Here is a 20,409-nt window from a genome sequence, read left to right as displayed (position 1 = left end):
AGCAACCGAGGTGCATTTATGAGGTTCTGCAGCAGCCAAGGTGTATTATGAGATAATTTTGAGGTATATATGTAGATATACACACACACATATACTTACAGTCATGCACACACATCACTATAGACTGAGGTCTTGCAGCAGCCGAGATGTATTATAAGGTTCTGCAGCAACTGAGGTGTGTAGTATGAGGTTCTGCAGCAGCTGAGGTGTATTATGAGATTATTGTGAGGTATATATGTAGATATACACACACACATATACTTACACTTATGTACACACACATCACTATAGACTGATATTCTGCAGCAGCCAAGATGTATTATGAGGTTCTGCAGAGACTAAGGTGTGTAGTATGAGGTTCTGCAGCAGCTGAGGTTTATTATGAGGATATTATGAGGTATATATGTAGATATACTCACACACATATACTTACACTTATGTACACACACATCACTATAGACTGATATTCTGCAGCAGCCAAGATGTATTATGAGATTCTGCAGCAGCCGAGGTGCATTATGATGTTCCGCAGCAGCTGAAGTGTGTATTATGAGGTTCTGCAGCAGCTGCTGTGCATATTATGAGGTTCTGCAGCAGCTGAAGCTCTATCACCACTGTGAATGTGATGTGAAGAAATGTGACGCTGTCACCACAGTGGATGTAGTGTGGAGTGCAGTGATTGTGCTGCTTTTGCTAGATGAGGACACAGGACACTGCTCTGTTATTTCCAGTTCTGGAATGATGATGCTGGGGCAGATACTGGCAGCCAATGAGTGTGCAGTGGGCAGGCAGAGGGCAGTGCTGGACACTGAGGCCGGGAGGTCCTAGCTCTGGCTGTGAGGTTAGATAATACAGCACAGGGAGCAGTCAAGTTTGGTAGAGCCCCAGCTAAACAAAGTGGGTGCAGGGAATGAAGTGAAATTCAGGAGTAACGAAAGGAAAAAAAAAAAAATTAATAGGGTGTTGTATATTACAAAACAGCACAGATTAGCTAAAAAAAAAAAGCTAATCTGACAACTTGAAAATAGACTGAAACAGGATAATCCAAATGCAAATTTGGTTACATATGATGGCTTTAATTTAAAATGTCAACTGTAAGAATTGAAAAATAACTATGTTTATTTTTTTCAGTGTTGTATATATAGTGGATCTTAAAGGTTTATACATCATGTTACCCTCGTCTAAAAGATGATGGGTTAAAATAAGTTAGTTTTGTCACACTAGTGTCAGAGATATGACGCAACTCTCCCCCAGCTGGACATGTTAATTGAAAAGAAGTTTTTAAGGCAAAGTTCACGGTTGTGCAGATGGTGGGACAATAAGGAATGAGTGAGCTAGGTCAGTGTCAATCTCAAGCCACACTTTAATGGCTCCTATCTTCTATCCTTTCGTAACCTCAGCTGTTCCCTCTGGGCTGTGGATAGGGACAGTTGCCTGCTATGGACTTCTGTCCCTCTATGCCCTTGACTTTTAAGAAGCACAAAGCATGCAAGCAGCAGACAGAAAGCGAAGAAACATATTTTTTTTCTACATTAAATCATAGTCAACAGGCCCTTCTGTTTCCTGTGGTGCTTTCATATTACTGTATGTTTTCTGAATACTTAGCCTTTGAATGAAAACTGCCATTACAAAGGCAAAAATAAAGTTCACAATTCATGGCATAAACTTAAAGACACTATAAAACAAATTACATTAGGAATTTATATAAAATCAATGTGCAAATACACAGCCCTTTATTAACCACATTGTACAATTTCTAATGTATAGACCAAATTATCCATTTTATGTTACAGATAATATACAATAGACATTTTATATTAAAGTAAAGGCTATGTAATCTCATTTTCTTCTGGTTGTAATAGCATGATTCATTATTCAAAAGTAACTGGGAATTTGGGGAACAATCATCTGGGAAGCTCCTGACAGTATTCCTATGTATGGCTGGGATTCTAAAAACAAGCAACTTTGCAATTTACTTCTTATTAAAAATTGTCTCTTTTCTTGAGAATGGAAGGATTTTTAATGTAATTATTTACTGCTTGTTGTCTAGGTTACCGGCCACCACTACGGTCTGACAGTGTGGGGACCAAACATGCGCAGAGTCTTACAATAGAGCTTGTAGGTGTGGCGCCCCTGAGGGTTCGGTCGCCACAAGGGGGGATACTGCAGCCTGTCAGCAGGTGTAGTGTCTCCTCACCCAGGTAAGGAAGGTACACTGGTCAGGACCCTAATCTACATTCAACACTACACACTCCTGACCTATGGGAGGCAAGTATGCACCATAGAGCAGCCTCAGCAGGATCACAAGTGAGGGGAACCAAAAGTTAGGGGAACCATGTAGTGGGTGAAGGGTAGAACACAGTTTTAGTTTACACACATAATTTTATATATAATAGCCAGCCATCTTGAGCACAAGGTTCTTGATTCTTGGTTCCGTTCATGGAGTGTGATCTTCACAGCTGGCAGCGGCCATGTGTTGGAGCCTGCAGTGTGCTGAAGATGCACGGTCCTCGTGCTCTGACCTTGACACGAGGAGCGGGTATGAGTTAACAGTGTCTCTACCTTAAGAAGGTCGGGAGCTATAGTGAAACAGCTCCATAAGCAAAAGGATCCCAGGGAGCACGGGCGGAGCGGTGTACGCCACCTGTACTCTCCATTCTGGCCTAGCCAGAGGGACTCCTGCTGCAAGAGGGGTACCGGCCCCCGATATCTGACTTTGCCACTACATGTCTCTGTCAGAGAAGCCCGGAAGGCTACAGTGGATCCCGTCGGGTGACGGGCGGAACGGAATTGCCGCCTTACCCTATATCTGTGCATAGTCGGGAGGGAGACCCAGCCTTTGCACGTACACGGACAGTAGAGGTCAAAAGGGACAGTTTAGGAACACTCAGAGGGTCCTGATCGAAGTGCCTGAATATCCTGGGTGCGCTGAGCCCTCGTCTCTGGTGGCCGCAGAGCGCCGTGAGGAGCAGGGAGAAGCCTTGCCGCTGCTTACCAAACCGTGAGTAAAGACTTGGAAGAATATTCCTAAGGCCTCCGGACTCTTATTATTACACCGCACAGCACCAGAACTTTCTCACTACTACTACCTCCTCCATCCGCACCTCTGCCCTGAGGCCCAGCTCCGCCTGTGGGGAGTTATACCATCACCTGCTGCCACAACATCCAGCCTCAGAGGACTGCTAGCAGCGCTGGTGGCGCATCACCAGACACCACAGGTGGCGTAGTCGATAATACCACTCAACCCTGATAGCCCATTACTTTTAATGTGAAGGCCCTGGGCACGGAACGGGTCCAGGCCTCGACTGCCTCCTCAACATCTGACCCTGCTCCGAGTACCCCATTTCCCAGGGAGGGCTGTGAGCGTCACATAAGCACTTCACTAAAGTGTCCGGGATCATTGAAGAGCACTGTTAGCTTCCAATCATGACCATCTTCAGTGCCATTCCACTACTCCAATGCTGCCTCATGTACTAGCTTCACAGAGCACATAGTTTGGGCCAATGACACAACAATGCTAGGAGGCTGAGGAGAGTGCCACTGAGAACATATTGCTATCCTTGTTATTAAACTGCAAACTGTGTTAAATATCGACCATATAGAAAGTATGAGCAACATTCATTCTATCACATGCTACTTTGAGCAATCAGTGATAATTCTAGAAACGAGTAGCATCAATGTAATTACAGTTACCTCTCCAGAGGTGCCAGGAGGCTGCAAACAATGCCTAGGTGTGGATGCTGTGGTAAGGGGGGTACTACCTTATACCCATACTGAACACTTAGCCTCAGCAAGAGACCTTGTAATTTTTCAGCAACTGTTTTTACTATTCTGCTTTTATAAAGTAATAGCCCACCAAGACTGAGAAAAACAGTTAAAGGGAACCTGTCATCAGGATTTTATTCGGCAAACTAATAAAATTTGAGTAAAAGTGCTTTAATGCTGATTAAATGCTGACCATTTTTGGAGAAATCTCTTTTGCAGTTTTAGAAAAATCCATAGCTGAAGTTGTATGCTATTGAGTTGCAAGTGCAGTGGGCAGACACTGCACTTACAGCTGTTCTGCCTCTCTCCCTAATCCACTCCCACTGCCTGCCCCCTGTGTTAGACTGACAGGTCAATGAAACATGAATGACCTGTCAGTCTAACACAGAGGGGCAGGCAACAGGTGGAGAATAGGGTGATATGAAGCAGAGTAGAAAATGCAGTGCCCATCTCACTGCACTTGCAACTCATTAGCATACAAATTCAACCATGGATTTCAAGAAAATAGCAAAACAAACTTTCTTCTCTTTAAGTGTTTGGATCTTTGTAAAGATCATTACATTTTATAAGACTTTAAAATTAGAGTAATCACCAAGATTCCCACGTGTCATTGTGAAAAAATATCTACAGTACAGACCAAAAGTTTGGACACACCTTCTTATTTAAAGATTTTTCTGCATTTTCATGACTATGAAAATTGTACATTCACACTGAAGGCATCAAAACTATGAATTAACACATGTGGAATTATATACTTAACAAAAAAAGTATGAAACAAGTGAAAATATGTCTTATATTCTAGGTTCTTCAAAGTAGCCACCTTTTGCTTTGATGACTGCTTTGCACACTCTTAGCATTCTCTTGATGAGCTTCAAGAGGTAGTCACCGGAAATGGTCTTCCAACAATCTTGAAGGAGTTCCCAGAGATGCTTAGCACTTATTGGCCCTTTTGACTTCACTCTGCGGTCCAGCTCACCCCAAACCATCTCGATTGGGTTCAGGTCTGGTGACTGTGGAGGCCAGGTCATCTGGCGTACCACCCCATCACTCTCCCTCTTGGTCAAATAGCCCTTACACAGCCTGGAGGTGTGTTTGGGGTCATTGTCCTGTTGAAAAATAAATGATGGTCCAACTAAACGCACTGACAGGGCACATCACAGGTGTGCCCTGTCAGGTTTAATAAGTGGGATTTCTTGCCTTATAAATGGGGTTGGGACCATCAGTTGTGTTGTGCAGAAGTCTGGTGGATACACAGCTGATAGTCCTACTGAATAGACTGTTAGACTTTGTATTATGGCAAGAAAAAAGCAGCTAAGTAAAGAAAAACGAGTGGCCATCATTACTTTAAGAAATGAAGGTCAGTCAGTCCGAAAAATTGGGAAAACTTTGAAAGTGTCCCCAAGTGCAGTTGCGAAAACGATCAAGCGCTACAAAGAAACTGACTCACATGAGGACCGCCCCAGGAAAGGAAGACCAAGAGTCACCTTTGCTTCTGAGGATAAGTTTATCCGAGTCACCAGCCTCAGAAATCGCAGGTTAACAGCAGCTCAGATTAGAGACCCGGTCAATGCCACACAGAGTTCTAGCAGCAGACACATCTCTTCAACAACTGTTAAGAGGAGACTTTGTGCAGCAGGCCTTCATGGTAAAATAGCTGCTAGGAAACCACTGCTAAGGACAGGCAACAAGCAGAAGAGACTTGTTTGGGCTAAAGAACACAAGGAATGGACATTAGACCAGTGGAAATCTGTGCTTTGGTCTGATGAGTCCAAATTTGAGATCTTTGGTTCCAACCACCGTGTCTTTGTGTGACGCAGAAAAGGTGAACGGATGGACTCTACATGCCTGGTTCCCACCGTGAAGCATGGAGGAGGAGGTGTGATGGTGTGGGGGTGCTTTGCTGGTGACACTGTTGGGGATTTATTCAAAATTGAAGGCATACTGAACCAGCATGGCTACCACAGCATCTTGCACTGGCATGCTTTTATATCCGGTTTGCGTTTAGTTGGACCATCATTTATTTTTCAACAGGACAATGAACCCAAACACACCTCCAGGCTGTGCAAGGGGTATTTGACCAAGAAGGAGAGTGATGGGGTGCTACGCCAGATGACCTGGCCTCCACAGTCACCAGACCTGAACCCAATCTAAATGGTTTGGGGTGAGCTGGACCGCAGAGTGAAGGCAACAGGGCCAATAAGTGCTAAGCATCTCTGGGAACTCCTTCAAGATTGTTGAAAGACCATTTCTGGTGACTACCTCTTGAAGCTCATCAAGAAAATGCCAAGAGTGTGCAAAGCAGTCATCAAAGCAAAAGGTGGTTACTTTGAAGAACCTAGAATATAAGACATATTTTCACTTGTTTCACACTTTTTTGTTAAGTATATAATTCCACATGTGTTAATTCATAGTTTTGATGCCTTCAGTATGAATGTACAATTTTCATAGTCATGAAAGTACAGAAAAATCTTTAAATGAGATGGTGTGTCCAAACTTTTGGTCTGTACTGTATGTCTGGGGCATTCCAGGGGAGGAAGTCAGTAGTGAGAGATTTTGTAATTTGATTAAATAAGTACATTAACACAGTAAAGATTCAGCAAGGGTTTGTTACGCTTGATTTTGAGAAGATGGAAACTTTTCATAGAAATTCCAGTGGATTCATGCCCTGATCTTACTCTCGAAGTAAGTGCAATGTAAAATAAAAATAACAGACATTCACCTTCTGCACCTATGCCATTCCAGTGATGTCCGGACCAGAGCTACCAGGGCTCAGGTGACATTGTTCTGCCACCAGAGCGCTGTGGCCAATTAGTCGCCAATAATGTGCTGCAGTTCTCACACTTTTCTTGAGGTTCATCCAAAGTGTTCATGAAGCCGCCCATCGGCAGTTTTCACATGGCATAACAATGCCTTTTACTCTGAGGAATATAGTTTTAAAGAAGGGGTTGCCTGAGCAGTGGACAACCCTTCAAATTCAAACATACACAAGTGGTCAAAATTGTTGGTAACCCTCGTTTAATGAAACAATTTCTGTCCAGTCCTATTTCATGAGTTTAATTTTTTTTTAAATTCTGTGGAAGCAGGGTTGAAAAGCAATGTTTGACATTCATTTGTTCATTTTCATAGATTTTTAATTTATTATTACTTTTGTCAGATTCATGTTATTTCTGTGACCATTGTGGGTTTTTCTTTCATTAAACAAGGGGTACCAACAATTTTGACCACGTGTGTAAGCATTAGAGTTGAGCAGATCAGGCAAACTTCAAATTCCCTTGTTCAAGCAGATTTTCCTGAGAAATTTAATTTACAGAGAAGTTATTCTCAGCAAATGTAATGTCCTTTTTATGCTTTGGGGTCTTTCCAATTGTAAAAAATATATATATACACTCACGATGTTCCCATCAGATTAACCCTTCATTGGATGGCATTTTCGATACATTCATTGAGGTCCTCAAGTGTTAGAGTTGATCATTTGAAAATCCAGTAAGATTCCCTATTGAAGCGTTTTTGGAATATTTTCTGCTATCTGTTCATTGATAGTGATTTGTAAACCACTTGGTTCTTTTTGATGTTCAACTAAGGAATGTCTTGACAAACTATGATTGGTTATGTTACGTATATATATACAGTTGTGCTCAAAAATTTACATACCCCCACAGAATTTTTGCTTTCTTGGCCTTGTTTCAGATAATATGAATGATAACAAAAAATCTTTTTTTCCACTCATGGTTATTGGTTGGGTGAAGCCATTTATTGTCAAACTACTGTGTTTTCTCTTTTAAAATCTTAATGACAACCAAAAATATCCAAAGGACCCTGATCAAAAGTTCACATAACCCTGTTCTTAATACCATGTATTGCCCCCTCTAACATCAATGACAGCTTGAAGTCTTTTCTGGTAGTTGTGGATGAGGTTCTTTATTTTCTCAGATGGTAAAGCTGCCCATTCTTTTTGGCATAAAGCCTCCAGTCCCTGTAAATTCCTGGGCTGTCTAACATGAACTGCGCGCTTGAGATCTCCCCAGAGTGGCTCAATGATATTGAGGTCAGGAGACTGAGATGGCCACTCCAGAACCTTCATTTTGTTGTGCTGTAGCCAATGACAGGTCGACTTGGCCTTGTGTTTTAAATCGTTGTCATGTTAGAAGATCCAAGTACGTCCCATGCGCAGCTTCGAGGCTGATGAGTGCAAATTTGCCTCCAGTATTTGCTGATAACGTGCTGAATTCATCTTTCCTTCAACTTTTACCAAGCTTCCTGTGCCTTTGTAGCTCACACATCCCTAAAACATCAGCTATCCACCTTCGGGCTATACAGTATGAATGCTGTTCCTTTCATCATAGGCCTTGTTGACCTCTCTCTAAATGTAAGATTTTTGGTTGTGGCCAAGAAGTTCAATTTTGGTCTCATCACTCCAAATTACCTTGTTCCAGAAGTTTTGAGGTTTGTCTCTGTGCTGTTTGGCGTATTGTAGGCAAGATACTTTGTGGCATTTGGGCAGGAATGGCTTTCTTCTGGCTACTCGACCATGCAACCCATTTTTCTTCAAGTGCCTCCTTATTGTGCATCTTGAAACAGCCACACCCCTAGTTTTCAGAGAGTCCTGAATTTCAGCTGATGTTACTTGTGGGTTTTTCTTTGCATCCCGAACAATTTTCCTGGCAGTTGTGGCCGAAATTTTTGTTGGTCTACCTGACCGTGGTTTGGTTTATGCAGAGCCTCTGATTTTCCATTTGTTAATCACAGTTTGAACACTGCTGACTGGCATTTTCAATTGCTTGGATATCTTTTTGTATCCCTTTCCTGTGTTATACAGTTCAACTACCTTTTCCCGTAGATCCATTTACTATTCTTTTGCTTTCCCCATGACTCACAATCCAGAAACGTCAGTGGCTGGATGAAAGATGCAAGAGTCTGTCTGGATCCCAGAAACTTACTCAGCTTTTATACACACACACTGATTACAGGCAAACAGGTCACAGGTAAGGATGTTACCTTTAGTAGCCATTCAAACCCATTTGTGTCAAATTCTGAGAAAGTTATCAGGCCAAAATCACTAGGGTATGTGAACTTTTGATCAGGGTCATTTGGATGTTTTTGGTTGTCATTAAGATATAAAAACAGAAAACACAGTAGTTTGACAATCAATGGCTTCACCCAACCAATAACCATGAGGGGAGAAAAGTTGTTTTTGTTATCAATCATATTCTCTGAAACAAGGCCAAGAAAGCATAAAATTCTGCCAGGGTATGTAAACTTTTGAGCACAACTGTATATAGTATTTGCACAGAAGAAAAAGCTTCAGTTTAAAACATAGAAAAAATCTTTATTCAATCATTTAAAAATATATATAACATGTTGGTGCATCCAATAAAAATTGGGTTGGACAGGAAGAAAAACCATAGGCAGAGAGTTTAAGAACACATAGTGTTTGAAACGCATTTGGATTTCTCTGCCTATGGTTTTTCCTCCTGTCCAACCCAATTTTTATCAACACATTATATACATTTTTTAAATGATTAAATAAAGATTTTTTCTATATTTTAAACTGGAGCTGGATCAACTTTTTCTTTTGTGCAAGTTCATTCGACGTTTGGCAGGAACGGGATTCCGCGCTTCAATACTGGACTACAGTCTTTCAAAGGTGTGAGCTGAACAAAAAACACTTTTTGTCTTCTATATATATAGTATACACAGTCTTGGCTGAAAGTGTTGGCACCCTTGAAATTGTTCCAGAAAATGAGCTTGTTTGCTGAGTCGGTCAACTACCATCCAAATAGCAGTTTTCCCACCAGAAAAAGGCAAATCCATGATGAAATCCATGGACAGATGAGTCCACGGTTTTTCTGGAATTGGCAATGGAGTCAATTCCCTGGCCGGCCAGTTATGACTGATTTTAGTGTGTGCGCAGACTTCAGAAGTGAATACAAAATCCTTTGGAAGTGCACTGAGCTGTAGGTTGGGTTGCTGCTAAAGGGGAAAAAAAAAAACCTCTTTAAATCTTCTTTCTTAGCGAGTGTGACCGAAGCATGACCGGAGCATAAGTGCAAACGGAAGTAAGTGTGTGACTTGTTTTTCAGTGACTTTGGATTCAGGGAGTTGGGAAGGGAGGAATTTGGACTGAATTGCTGTCTGTATTTTATTAATTCTTTACATTTCTTTTTACTTAACATTTCTGTCTAGTGCAATCCCCATTAGGAAATGAGCTCCATTATTGACAAAGCTATCCACTGTACATCTTGCCACATGTATGCAATCCTTGAACAGCCAGTCGTGGGTGCATACTGCTGTGAGAGATGTGTGCACGTTGTGCTTTTGGAAGCTCAGGTACTGGATCTAAATGAGCAGCTGGCAGCACTGAGATCCATTGACAATATGGAAAGGAGTCTGCTGCTCACTGAGCAGCTTCTCACTGGGGTAGATGTAGGGGAGGGTGGTAGTAGGGAGTAGTGTTGAGCCAGCCCCGTACTGTTCGAGTTCGGTTTGGTTCGTCGAACACCCGTGTGTTCGCCGAACTGTTCATCGAACACCTTCGAACACCGTTAAAACCAATGGCAGGCAAACAAAAACACATAGAAACACATAGAAAACACCTTCAAAGGTGTCCAAAAGCTGACAAACTGCTCAGAAGACACAACTAACACATGGAAAAGTGACAAGTACATATAGTCATGCGAAAAGAAAAGAGGTGGAGGAGTTAAAGGAGGGGGAGACACAGATATAGGCATGTCATGCCCTTCTAAAATCCAAAAAGTGAGAAGCCGACATGTTCAGTCTGCTCCTGCCCGTGCCACCTCCGCGTCGCCGGGTTTGTGCCAGAGCCGCGGTGAACCCTGACGGCCAGCCCCCCTCTCCCAATACTGGTGCCTGTCCGCTGGTGGGTCGAGCGAGCCCCCCTGTGGTGGAGGCAGCTCTAAGCTTTTTAATTTAAATTGTCTCTCTAATTTGAATGAATACACTTTAAATCCATTTACAAGGATCTATTGGAGGGCAAGTCTCATGCCAGCAGCCGCGTAATTCCAGCTCCAGTAGCGTCCACTAAAGCTGCTGCAGTTAAAAAGCTTTTATAAGGATCGAGCTCGGCTGTCCACCGCAAGGCATCCTACTGCCAGTCCCAGCCCCTATGCCTTGGGGTGTCTCCTGATGCTCTTCACTGAGTATCCCGTGGTCCCGAAGCATTTCCTTTGAAAAAATTAAGTGTCCAAACTACAGGTGGTGTAGCTTGCTTAACAGCCGGGATAATCCGCTGACTAGCAGACACTGCTACTAGGCACAAAGTATTTCCTGGGCTAGATGCAGTTAAAAATTTGTAATTAGATACTCTCGTTGGATGCTGAAAAAGCATTCCATAGAGTCTCCTGGCACGCCATATATGATTCTCTTAAAAAGCTTGGGGTAGGGGTCTAGGGGACCCTTTTATAGCCAAAATCACGGCCCTGTATCGCAATACATCACCTAGGCTGAAGATAAATGGAACTGTAGCACCCTGAGGGTTCGGTTGCTACAGAGGTATTGCACCTCACCCAGAGGTGTGATATCTCACTCTCAGGTAAGGATGTAGTGTGGATCAGGACCTGACACCTGCATGCATTACACCACATTGCCATGGGGCAGGGCGACCAATATGCCCCTGAGATGGGCACGACAGTCCCTGTCCCTGGCTGGAGTGGGGGGAGGGAACACTGAGGAAGGGGAGCCCTGTAGTGCAGGAGCAGGGAGGAAGCAGTTCCTGGGTGCATTGAGAAGGGAGTATAAAAGGTGGGCACCATCTTAGTTCAGTGCAGAGAAGTCTGAGCAGAAGTGGCAGGGAGCAGGGGCTCTGCATGAGCTCTGCTCCAGAGGCGGGCCTAGTAACAGAGGCCCAGGCCTGGAAGAGGGAGAAGGAAGGAAGAGGAGCAGAGAAGGCTCTAGGAACGAGGAACGAAGGGATCCCAGGGGTGCGGACGGGCGAGTCGCCACCGCACGCCCGAATCCACCTGCGTGGAGGGGTCAGGCCAAAGGGGGAGACCGGTCCCCGAAACTAGTGGAGGCAGGAAACGACCCTCAGCTAGAAACAGGAGGCTGTGACATTTTATGTGGCGCAGCCCCTCGCTACACCCGCTAGGAAGGCACCACATAGGGTCAGGGAAACTGGCGCCAAGTTTACCAAGAGGAGGCCCGAGGCAGCCGGACAGAAGGGTTGGTAAGAAAGGCCAGACAAAGGACAAACAAAGGGGGTCCTGTGAAGCGCTCCAAAGTTATCTGGGAGTTGTCTGAGCCCCTCACCTGGTGAGCACAGTACGACGTGGGCAGCCGTTACCTGCAGACGTGGTCTGGATAATAAGAACTGTGAGTAAAGGCCCTGAACTGCATCACTGACTCCGTGTCGTTACTGCTGCTGCCCTGCACCATCACCCCCATCCTCCGCATACACTGCCCTGAGGCTATACTCCTCCCGTGGGGAGTTATGCTACGCTCTGCTGCACCCACAACACCAGCCTCAGCGGTCTGCCCTGGAGCGGCGGTTCACTCTGACCGCAATCCACGGGTGGCGTAGTCGGACATTTAAACATCAAAACCACTTAAATAGTTCCGCCACTGGTTTGACCGCCCTGAGCCACGGAACCGGGTCGCCGCCACGGAGACTACAACCACCAGCATCCACCAAAAAGGGTCCGGCTCCGGGTGTCCCAAGGCCCAGGGGGCGCGTCAGAACATTTTCATCACCTTTCACAATCACCAATGGGACAAGGCAGGGATGTTCTCTGTCCCCTCTCTTATACATCCTAGTGACGGAGCACCTGCTCTCATCAATTCGCCATAACCCCAATATTAGGTGGATTGAGGTGGGAGGCACCGAGTACAAGTGCTCTCTATTTGCTGATGATGTCCTAGTATATATCACTCAATCACATATATCCATCCATGCTGTTATGGATGAAATAGATCACTTTGTTACATGGTCAAATTTTAAAATCAATGCAGCGAAGTCTGAGGCCCTCGATGTCTCCCTCCCAAAATCCATATAGGATTCCATCCAGTCCAACTTTCCCTTTGCCTGGCCCTCACAGGGTATCAAATACTTAGGAATTCCTATTCATAGAGACCTCTCCCATCTATGTTATCTTAATTTTGGGCCCTTTATTGAACAACTCCATACAGACCACGGTTGGCAAGTTAGAACTGTAAGATTCACTACGTGAACCACTGGTGTTTTGTGGAAAAGCACATGTACACTGTGTTCCAAATTATTATGCAAAAAGTGTTTAGGAGTGATAAGGGAAGAATTTGTTTGTTTGTCAGTTAAACTCATTGATGGTGATGTGTGTCAGGGCTCTTTATATCACTGTAAGCAATTGCAGACACCTGTGCTAATTAGTTTGGCAGGTGTGTCCAATGAAAGGCAAGACTACTTAAGAAGGCTGTCTCATATTATTAAGCAGCCTACATTTTCTGCCAAAATGGGAAAGAAAAAGGATGTGTCGGCTGCTGAGATGCAACAAATTGTGGAGTGTTTAGGTCAAGGCATGACTACAATCAACATTGTGCGATGATCAGGATGAAGTGTCTTGGCAATCAAGAAGTATGTAGCTGATTCACAGTACACACGTGTGCGTGCTGATAAGGGCAAATTGAGGACTCTTTCCTACAGGCAATTACGTCAGGTTGAAAGAGCAGCGGCAAAAAAGTCTTGTCATAGCAGCAGACAAGTTTTTGAAGCTGCTTGTGCCTCCAACGTCCCCCGAACAACAAGATGCAGGGTCCTTCAGAGGTTTGCAGCTGTGCATATGCCATCCTGTCGACCTCCTCTATCCACTTCACACAAGCAGAAACGGCTCCAGTGGGCCAAACATTACATGAAGATTGATTTCAAAACTGTTTTGTTCACGGATGAGTGCCGTGCAGCGCTCAATGGTCCAGATGGATGGAGTGGAGGATGGCTGGTTGATGGACACCCCACGCAAACACGGCTACAGCGCCAACAAGGAGGAGGTGGAGTAATGTTTTGGGCTGGAATCATGGGGAGAGAGATTGTCGGCCCCTTTAGGATCCCTGAAGGCGCTAAAGATGAACTCCATAATGTATGTGGATTTTCTCAAACAGCACTTCCTGCCATGGTTCAAGAAGAAGAACCGTGTATTTCACAGCAAGATCATTTTTTTGCATGATAATGCACCATCTCATGCTGCACATAAAACATCTGCATCTCTGGCTGATATGGGAATAAAAGGGGACAAACTTATGGTGTGACCCCCATGCTCCCCTGACCTCTACCCCATTCAGAACCTTTGGAGCATCATTAAAAGGAGTGTCTATGATGGCGGGAGGCAGTTCACATCTAAGCAACAGCTCTGGGAGGGTATTCTGTCCTCATGCAAAACAATTGAAGCAGAAACCATCCAAAACCTGACAAATTCAATGGAAGAGAGAGGTCAGAAGCTCCTTTCGAACAAGGGGTCCTATGTGAAAATGTAACATCACCTAGAATAAAGTTTTGAGTTGAAAACTGTTTGATTTCAGTTTCTAACAACCTGCTAATGCTTATAATTTCAAAAATGACCATTTTTTTTGTCTTTATTAAAATGAAAAGGTTGATCGAAAAGTTTGGGGGATCTAAGAGTGTGGCAACCCAGTAGTCATGATTACTTTGAATTCTGACAATATGAGGGTCATGCTGCAGGTAGTGCAGCAAGAAGGCACTTATGTGTCTTGCGCATCTCGGAGCCCCAAAATTATTTTCCGGGCTAGATGCAGCTAAAAATTATTATTAATTTTAAATCTGGTGAAGCTTTAGTATAGATGGCCTAATAGGATCAGTGCTGCACACTGCTACAAAGCCCAAATTATTTTCCAGTCAAGATAAAGATAAACATGATTAGTAATTTTAAATCTGGTGGAGCTTATTATAGATGGCCTAATAGAATCAGTGCTGCACATTGCTACAAAGCCCAAATTATTTTCCAGCCAAGATACAGATAAACATGATTAGTAATTTGAAAGCTTAAAACGGTTGGTAGGGTGATTTTAACCAATCATCAAGCTTTTACTCTCCCCAGGATGACACAGGGGTAGAAAAGTCATTTCGGATCCATGATTTGTTCATCTTTATGAACGTGAGTCTGTCTACATTATCAGTGGAGAGCCGCGTGCGCTTATCTGTCAGCACACCACCAGCAGCGCTGAACACACGTTCAGACAGAACGCTGGCTGCGGGGCATGACAAGATCTCCAAGGAGTAAGTGGCTAGCTCCGGCCATTTATCCAGATTGGAAGCCCAAAAAGAGCAAGGGTCCAGTGACACAGTCATGGCTTCAGTGTTTACTTGGAGATACTCCTGTACCATCGTCTCTAGGAGTTGACTATGTGTCAGACTTCTTGTCTCCTGTGGCCTTGCAAAGGATGGGCTAAAAAAGTGGTGAAATGATTCCGCAAAATTGATGTTACCAGCAGATACTGTGGCTCTGTTACGGTTTGAGTGCTGAACACTCGATGGTCCCACGGTTGGCAAGTTGGAACTGTGAGATTCAGTACGTGCACCACTGGTGTTTTGTGGAAAAGTACATGTAAGATTCTGCAACAGTCTCTGCTGATACTCCTGCATGCGTGCATCCCTTTCTATGGCAGGAATAATTTCTGCAAATTTACTTTTGTACCGGGGATCTAACAGTGTGGCAACCCAGTAGTCAGGATTATTTCTAATTCTCACAATTCGAGAGTCATGTTGCAGGTAGTGCAGCAAGAAGGCACTCATGTGTGTTGCGCATCCAGGAGCACCAAGTCCCTGTTGTGTTGGTGGCGAGGTAACAATCATGCTTCCTTCCTCTGTCCTCTCCCCCCAACCTCGCACAACAGAAATGTGATCAAGGTCTCCCTCATCTGATGAGTCTTCCATCAGTTCGTCCTCCACTTCTTCCTGGGCTCCTGCACCTTCCTCACTAGTTTGGCTGCTACCATGCGCCCTGGTAAAACCATCTCCCCCACCCTCACATGCCTGCCGCCTTGGTGCTGCTGACCGTCTGGACCTTGCAGATGTTAGCCCTTCCGCATACAACTCCTCCTCCTCTACTTCCTCCACCTCCTCTTGTGCCACCACCTGACTCCGAATTCTGTTTAACATGTGCTCCAGCATGTAAATCACCGGAATAGTCATGCTGATAATGGCATCGTCAGCACTAAACATCTTTGTCGCCATTTCAAAACTGTGCAGAAGGGTGCATAGGTCCCTGATCTGAGACCACTCCTCCAGCGTGATTTGCCCCACGTCTGGATCTCGTTGGCCCAGGCTATACGTCAGAACGTATTGCACCAGAGCTTGTCGGTGCTGCCACAGTCGCTGCAACATGTGCAGAGTTGAATTCCACCGGGTAGGCACATCGCATTTTAGCCGGTGAAGTGGCAGGCCCAACGACTTCTGTAGAGATGTAAGTCGCTGAGCTGCGGGATGCGAACGGCGGAAGTGAGCACACAGCGACCATGCCCTCTGCAAAAGGCCATCTAGTCTGGGATAGTGGGCTAAAAATTGCTGGACAACCAGGTTCAACACGTGAGCCATACAAGGCACGTGTGTGACATTGCCCCGGCGAAGGGCCGCACCCAGGTTTGCAGCATTGTCGCACACGGCCTTCCCTGGTTTCAGGTCCAGTGGAGACAACCATTCATGAAATTGGTTCTCCAGAGCTGACCACAACTCCTCAGCTGTGTGACTCACATTTCCCAGACATTTCAATGTAAAAACCGCCTGATGACGTTGAGCCCTACTGCCAGCATAGTAAGGAGGTGTGCAGGATCCCTTCTGCGCAGTTAGAAAGCTTGTGGCATGACCAGACAGGCTTTGGGTGCAGGTCGAAGACCGAGAGGAGGTTGAGGAGGCAGAAGCAGTGGAGGAACTTTGACATAAAGAGGATTGACGCACAACTCGTGGGGACGGCAAGACTTGGACAGCAGCCCCTTGTCCTGCTGTCACCATAGTTACCCAGTGCCCAGTCAGCGACATGTAACGCCCCTGTCCATGCCTACTCGTCCAAGTGTCTGTGGTGAAATGCACCCTGTCACACACAGAGTTTCTCAAAGAAGCGGTGATGTTGTGTGCGACATGCTGGTGGAGCGCAGGCACACCTTTCTTTGAGAAGTAGTGCCGACTGGGCATCTGGTACTGGGGCACTGCGACGGACATAAGGTCTTGAAAATCCTCTGTGTCCACCACGCGGAAAGGCAGCATTTCTGTAGCCAAGAGCTTGGAGATGGTGAAATTCAACCTCTTAGCTTTCTCATGGCTAGGAGGAAATGGTCTTTTACTTGTCCACATCTGAGGGACCGAGGGCTGGCTATTGTGCTTAGACGGGGTTGATAAGGGTGTCCCCGGCAAACTGCCAGTCTGTGAGGAAGATGCAGGCGGACATGTTAGGTTGCCTTGATCCAAAGGTGGTGCTATCGATGTCGGACAGCGCTCAACACCAGCTGGTGTTACCACCTCCAAAGAAAATGATGACCTGCCAATCACGCTGGCTGTTGCGGGTAAAGAGGTGGCAGGTCTGCGCCCCAAAACAGGTGTGACTGCTGTCCCCCCAGTCACAGAGGATGAAGAGGCCGCGGATGCACAAGATATGGCAGACGGTGGTTGGCCCGGCCGGCTAGGCCGCATTGTAGCACACTGAGCTTCCCACTGCAACTTATGCTTCATGTCCATGTGCCGGTTCATGCATGAAGTACTCAAACTATGTATTTTTGGCCTCTACTTAGCTTTTGCTGACAAATGTTACAGATAACACGAGTTGGGTCATCTTTATCGATCTGAAAAAATGCCCAGGCTATGCAAGGCTTAGCACCCATGCGACCTGAAGAGCCACCACGACTTGTGGTGAGAGGCAGAGTTGTGTTTGAGGATGCAGTTGTTGACGTGCTTCCAGTACTACGTCTCTGTCCAGGAAGGCGCAACCTGACCTCGTCGACACTAGCATCTTCCTCCACCTCCTCTGCTGACCTCATCTCTTGGCTGACTGTGGGTTGACAGTAAGTGGGATCTCCGACCTCATCATCATCACCCTGTGCGTTATCACACCCGTCGCCCTCAGAGCCAACCTGTTCCTGCCCTGACAAAAAACTAAAGTTGTCGCTCCAATCAGGTATTTGAGTCTTATCATCGTCTTCCTCATTGTCTCCACCAACAGGAGTTACAGTTTGGGAATGAGGGTCTACATTATGGTCAGAACCTTCTGCGTCTGGTCCTGGATCCGACTCATAAAGATTCTGGGCATCAGTGCAGATCATTTCCTCGTCTATATTCACAGAAGCGCTGGAGTCGACCTCTGATTCCCTGGCTATAGTATGAGTAAACAGCTCTGCAGACTCAACCATCTGTTCTACCTCATACTCAGACGGGCAGCTGGAGATTTGGGAGCTGTGAGGAAGCAAGTGCGGTTGGGGTGACACCTTTGAGGACTGGAGTATTTGTGATGTTGAAGTTGATGTGGAGGAGAGCCCACTTAAAGGAGCACTTGATATCCGTTGAAGCACCTGCTGTTTTTGTGCCTCATCTGGAATTTGTAGCGATTGGCGTGACCGTAAGAAAGGGATCTTATCACATTGTCCGCTAAAAGAAGTAGACATTTTAGTTTGGCTGGAAGATGGTCTTTCTTCTGCAGATGTTACTGTTGCTTTAACACCTACCCCACGGACACAACCTTTTATCCCCTTCCCAACACACCTATTCCCCTTTCCACCAGCAGCAGGCCTTTTTCCACTCATTTTGGTGGTTAACTAATTCACAACTCTGGAGTTGTTTGCACAAAAAAACAATGGATGGGAACCGAGCAGAGCTGAGTGGCCAAACTGTGGTATTAGGCCAAAACTATTGGCTGGGTTAGATGCAGAAAAAAATTATATTCAATTTGCAACCTGATGGAGGTCAGTATAGATGGACTAATAGAACAAGTCCCACACACAGCTAGAAGCCCAAATATTTTTTCAGAGGTAGATGCAGAAAAATTTTTTATTCAGTTTGCAACCTGATGGAGGTCTGTATAGATGGATTAATAGAACAAGTCCCACACACAGCTACAAGCCCAATATTTTTTCAGAGGTAGATGCAGAAAAAAAATATATTCAGTTTGCAACCTGATGGAGGTCAGTATAGAGGGACTAATAGAGAAAGTCCCACACACTGCTAGAAGGCCAAATTTTTTTTCAGAGCTTGATGCAGACAAAAATTATTTTGAATTTGCAACCTGATGGAGGTCAGTATAGGTGGACTAATAGAACAAGTCCCACACACTGCTAGAAGGCCAAATATTTTTTCAGAGCTAGATGCAGATAAAAATTATATTCAATTTGCAACCTGATGGAGGTCAGTATAGATGGACTAATAGAATAAGTCCCACACACAGCTAGAAGCCCAAATTTTTTTTCAGAGGTACTGTAGATGTAGATAAAAATTATTTTTAATTTGCAACCTGATGGAGGTCAGTATAGATGGACTAATAGAGAAAGTCCCACACACTGCTAGAAGGCCAAATATTTTTTCAGAGCTAGATGCAGATAAAAATTATTTTTAATTTGCAACCTGATGGAGGACAGTATAGATGAACTAATAGAGAAAGTCCCACACACTGCTAGAAGGCCAAATATTTTTTCAGAGCTAGATGCAGATAAAAATTATATTCAATTTGCAACCTGATGGAGGTCAGTATAGATGGACTAATAGAACAAGTCCCACACACAGCTAGAAGCCCAAATATTTTTTCAGAGGTACTGTAGATGCAGATAAAAATTATTTTTAATTTGCAACCTGATGGAGATCAGTATAGATGGACTAATACAACAAGTCCCACACACAGCTAGAAGCCCAATATTTTTTCAGAGGTAGATGCAGAAAAAAATATATTCAGTTTGCAACCTGATGGAGGTCAGTATAGATGGAGTAATAGAACAAGTCCCACACACAGCTAGAAGCCCAAATATTTTTTCAGAGGTAGATGCAGATAAAAATTATTTTTAATTTGCAACCTGATAGAGGTCAGTATAGATGGACTAATAGAGAAAGTCCCACACACTGCTAGAAGGCCAAATATTTTTTCAGAGCTGGATGCAGATAAAAATTATATTCAATTTGCAACCTGATGGAGGTCAGTATAGATGGACTAATAGAGAAAGACCCACACACTGCTAGAAGGCCAAATATTTTTTCAGAGCTAGATGCAGATAAAAATTATATTCAATTTGCAACCTGATGGAGGTCAGTATAGATGGACTAATAGAACAAGTCCCACACACAGCTAGAAGCCCAAATATTTTTTCAGAGGTACTGTAGATGCAGATAAAAATTATTTTTAATTTGCAACCTGATGGAGGTCAGTATAGATGGACTAATAGAGAAAGCCCCACACACTGCTAGAAGGCCAAATATTTTTTCAGAGCTAGATGCAGATAAAAATTATATTGAATTTGCAACCTGATGGAGGTCAGTATAGATGGACTAATAGAGAAAGTCCCACACACTGCTAGAAGGCCAAATATTTTTTCAGAGCTTGATGCAGATAAAAATTATATTCAATTTGCAACCTGATGGAGGTCAGTATAGATGGACTAATAGAACCAGTCCCACACACAGCTAGAAGCCCAAATATTTTTTCAGAGGTACTGTAGATGCAGATAAAAATTATTTTTAAT

The sequence above is a fragment of the Phyllobates terribilis genome, unplaced genomic scaffold, assembly GCF_046119375.1.
Source record: "Phyllobates terribilis strain yellow unplaced genomic scaffold, ASM4611937v1 Scaffold_11__3_contigs__length_659146591, whole genome shotgun sequence".
Taxonomy (NCBI): Eukaryota; Metazoa; Chordata; class Amphibia; order Anura; family Dendrobatidae; genus Phyllobates; species Phyllobates terribilis.
The sequence above is the reverse complement of the archived record's forward strand: the minus strand, read 5'-3'. Positions refer to the sequence as shown.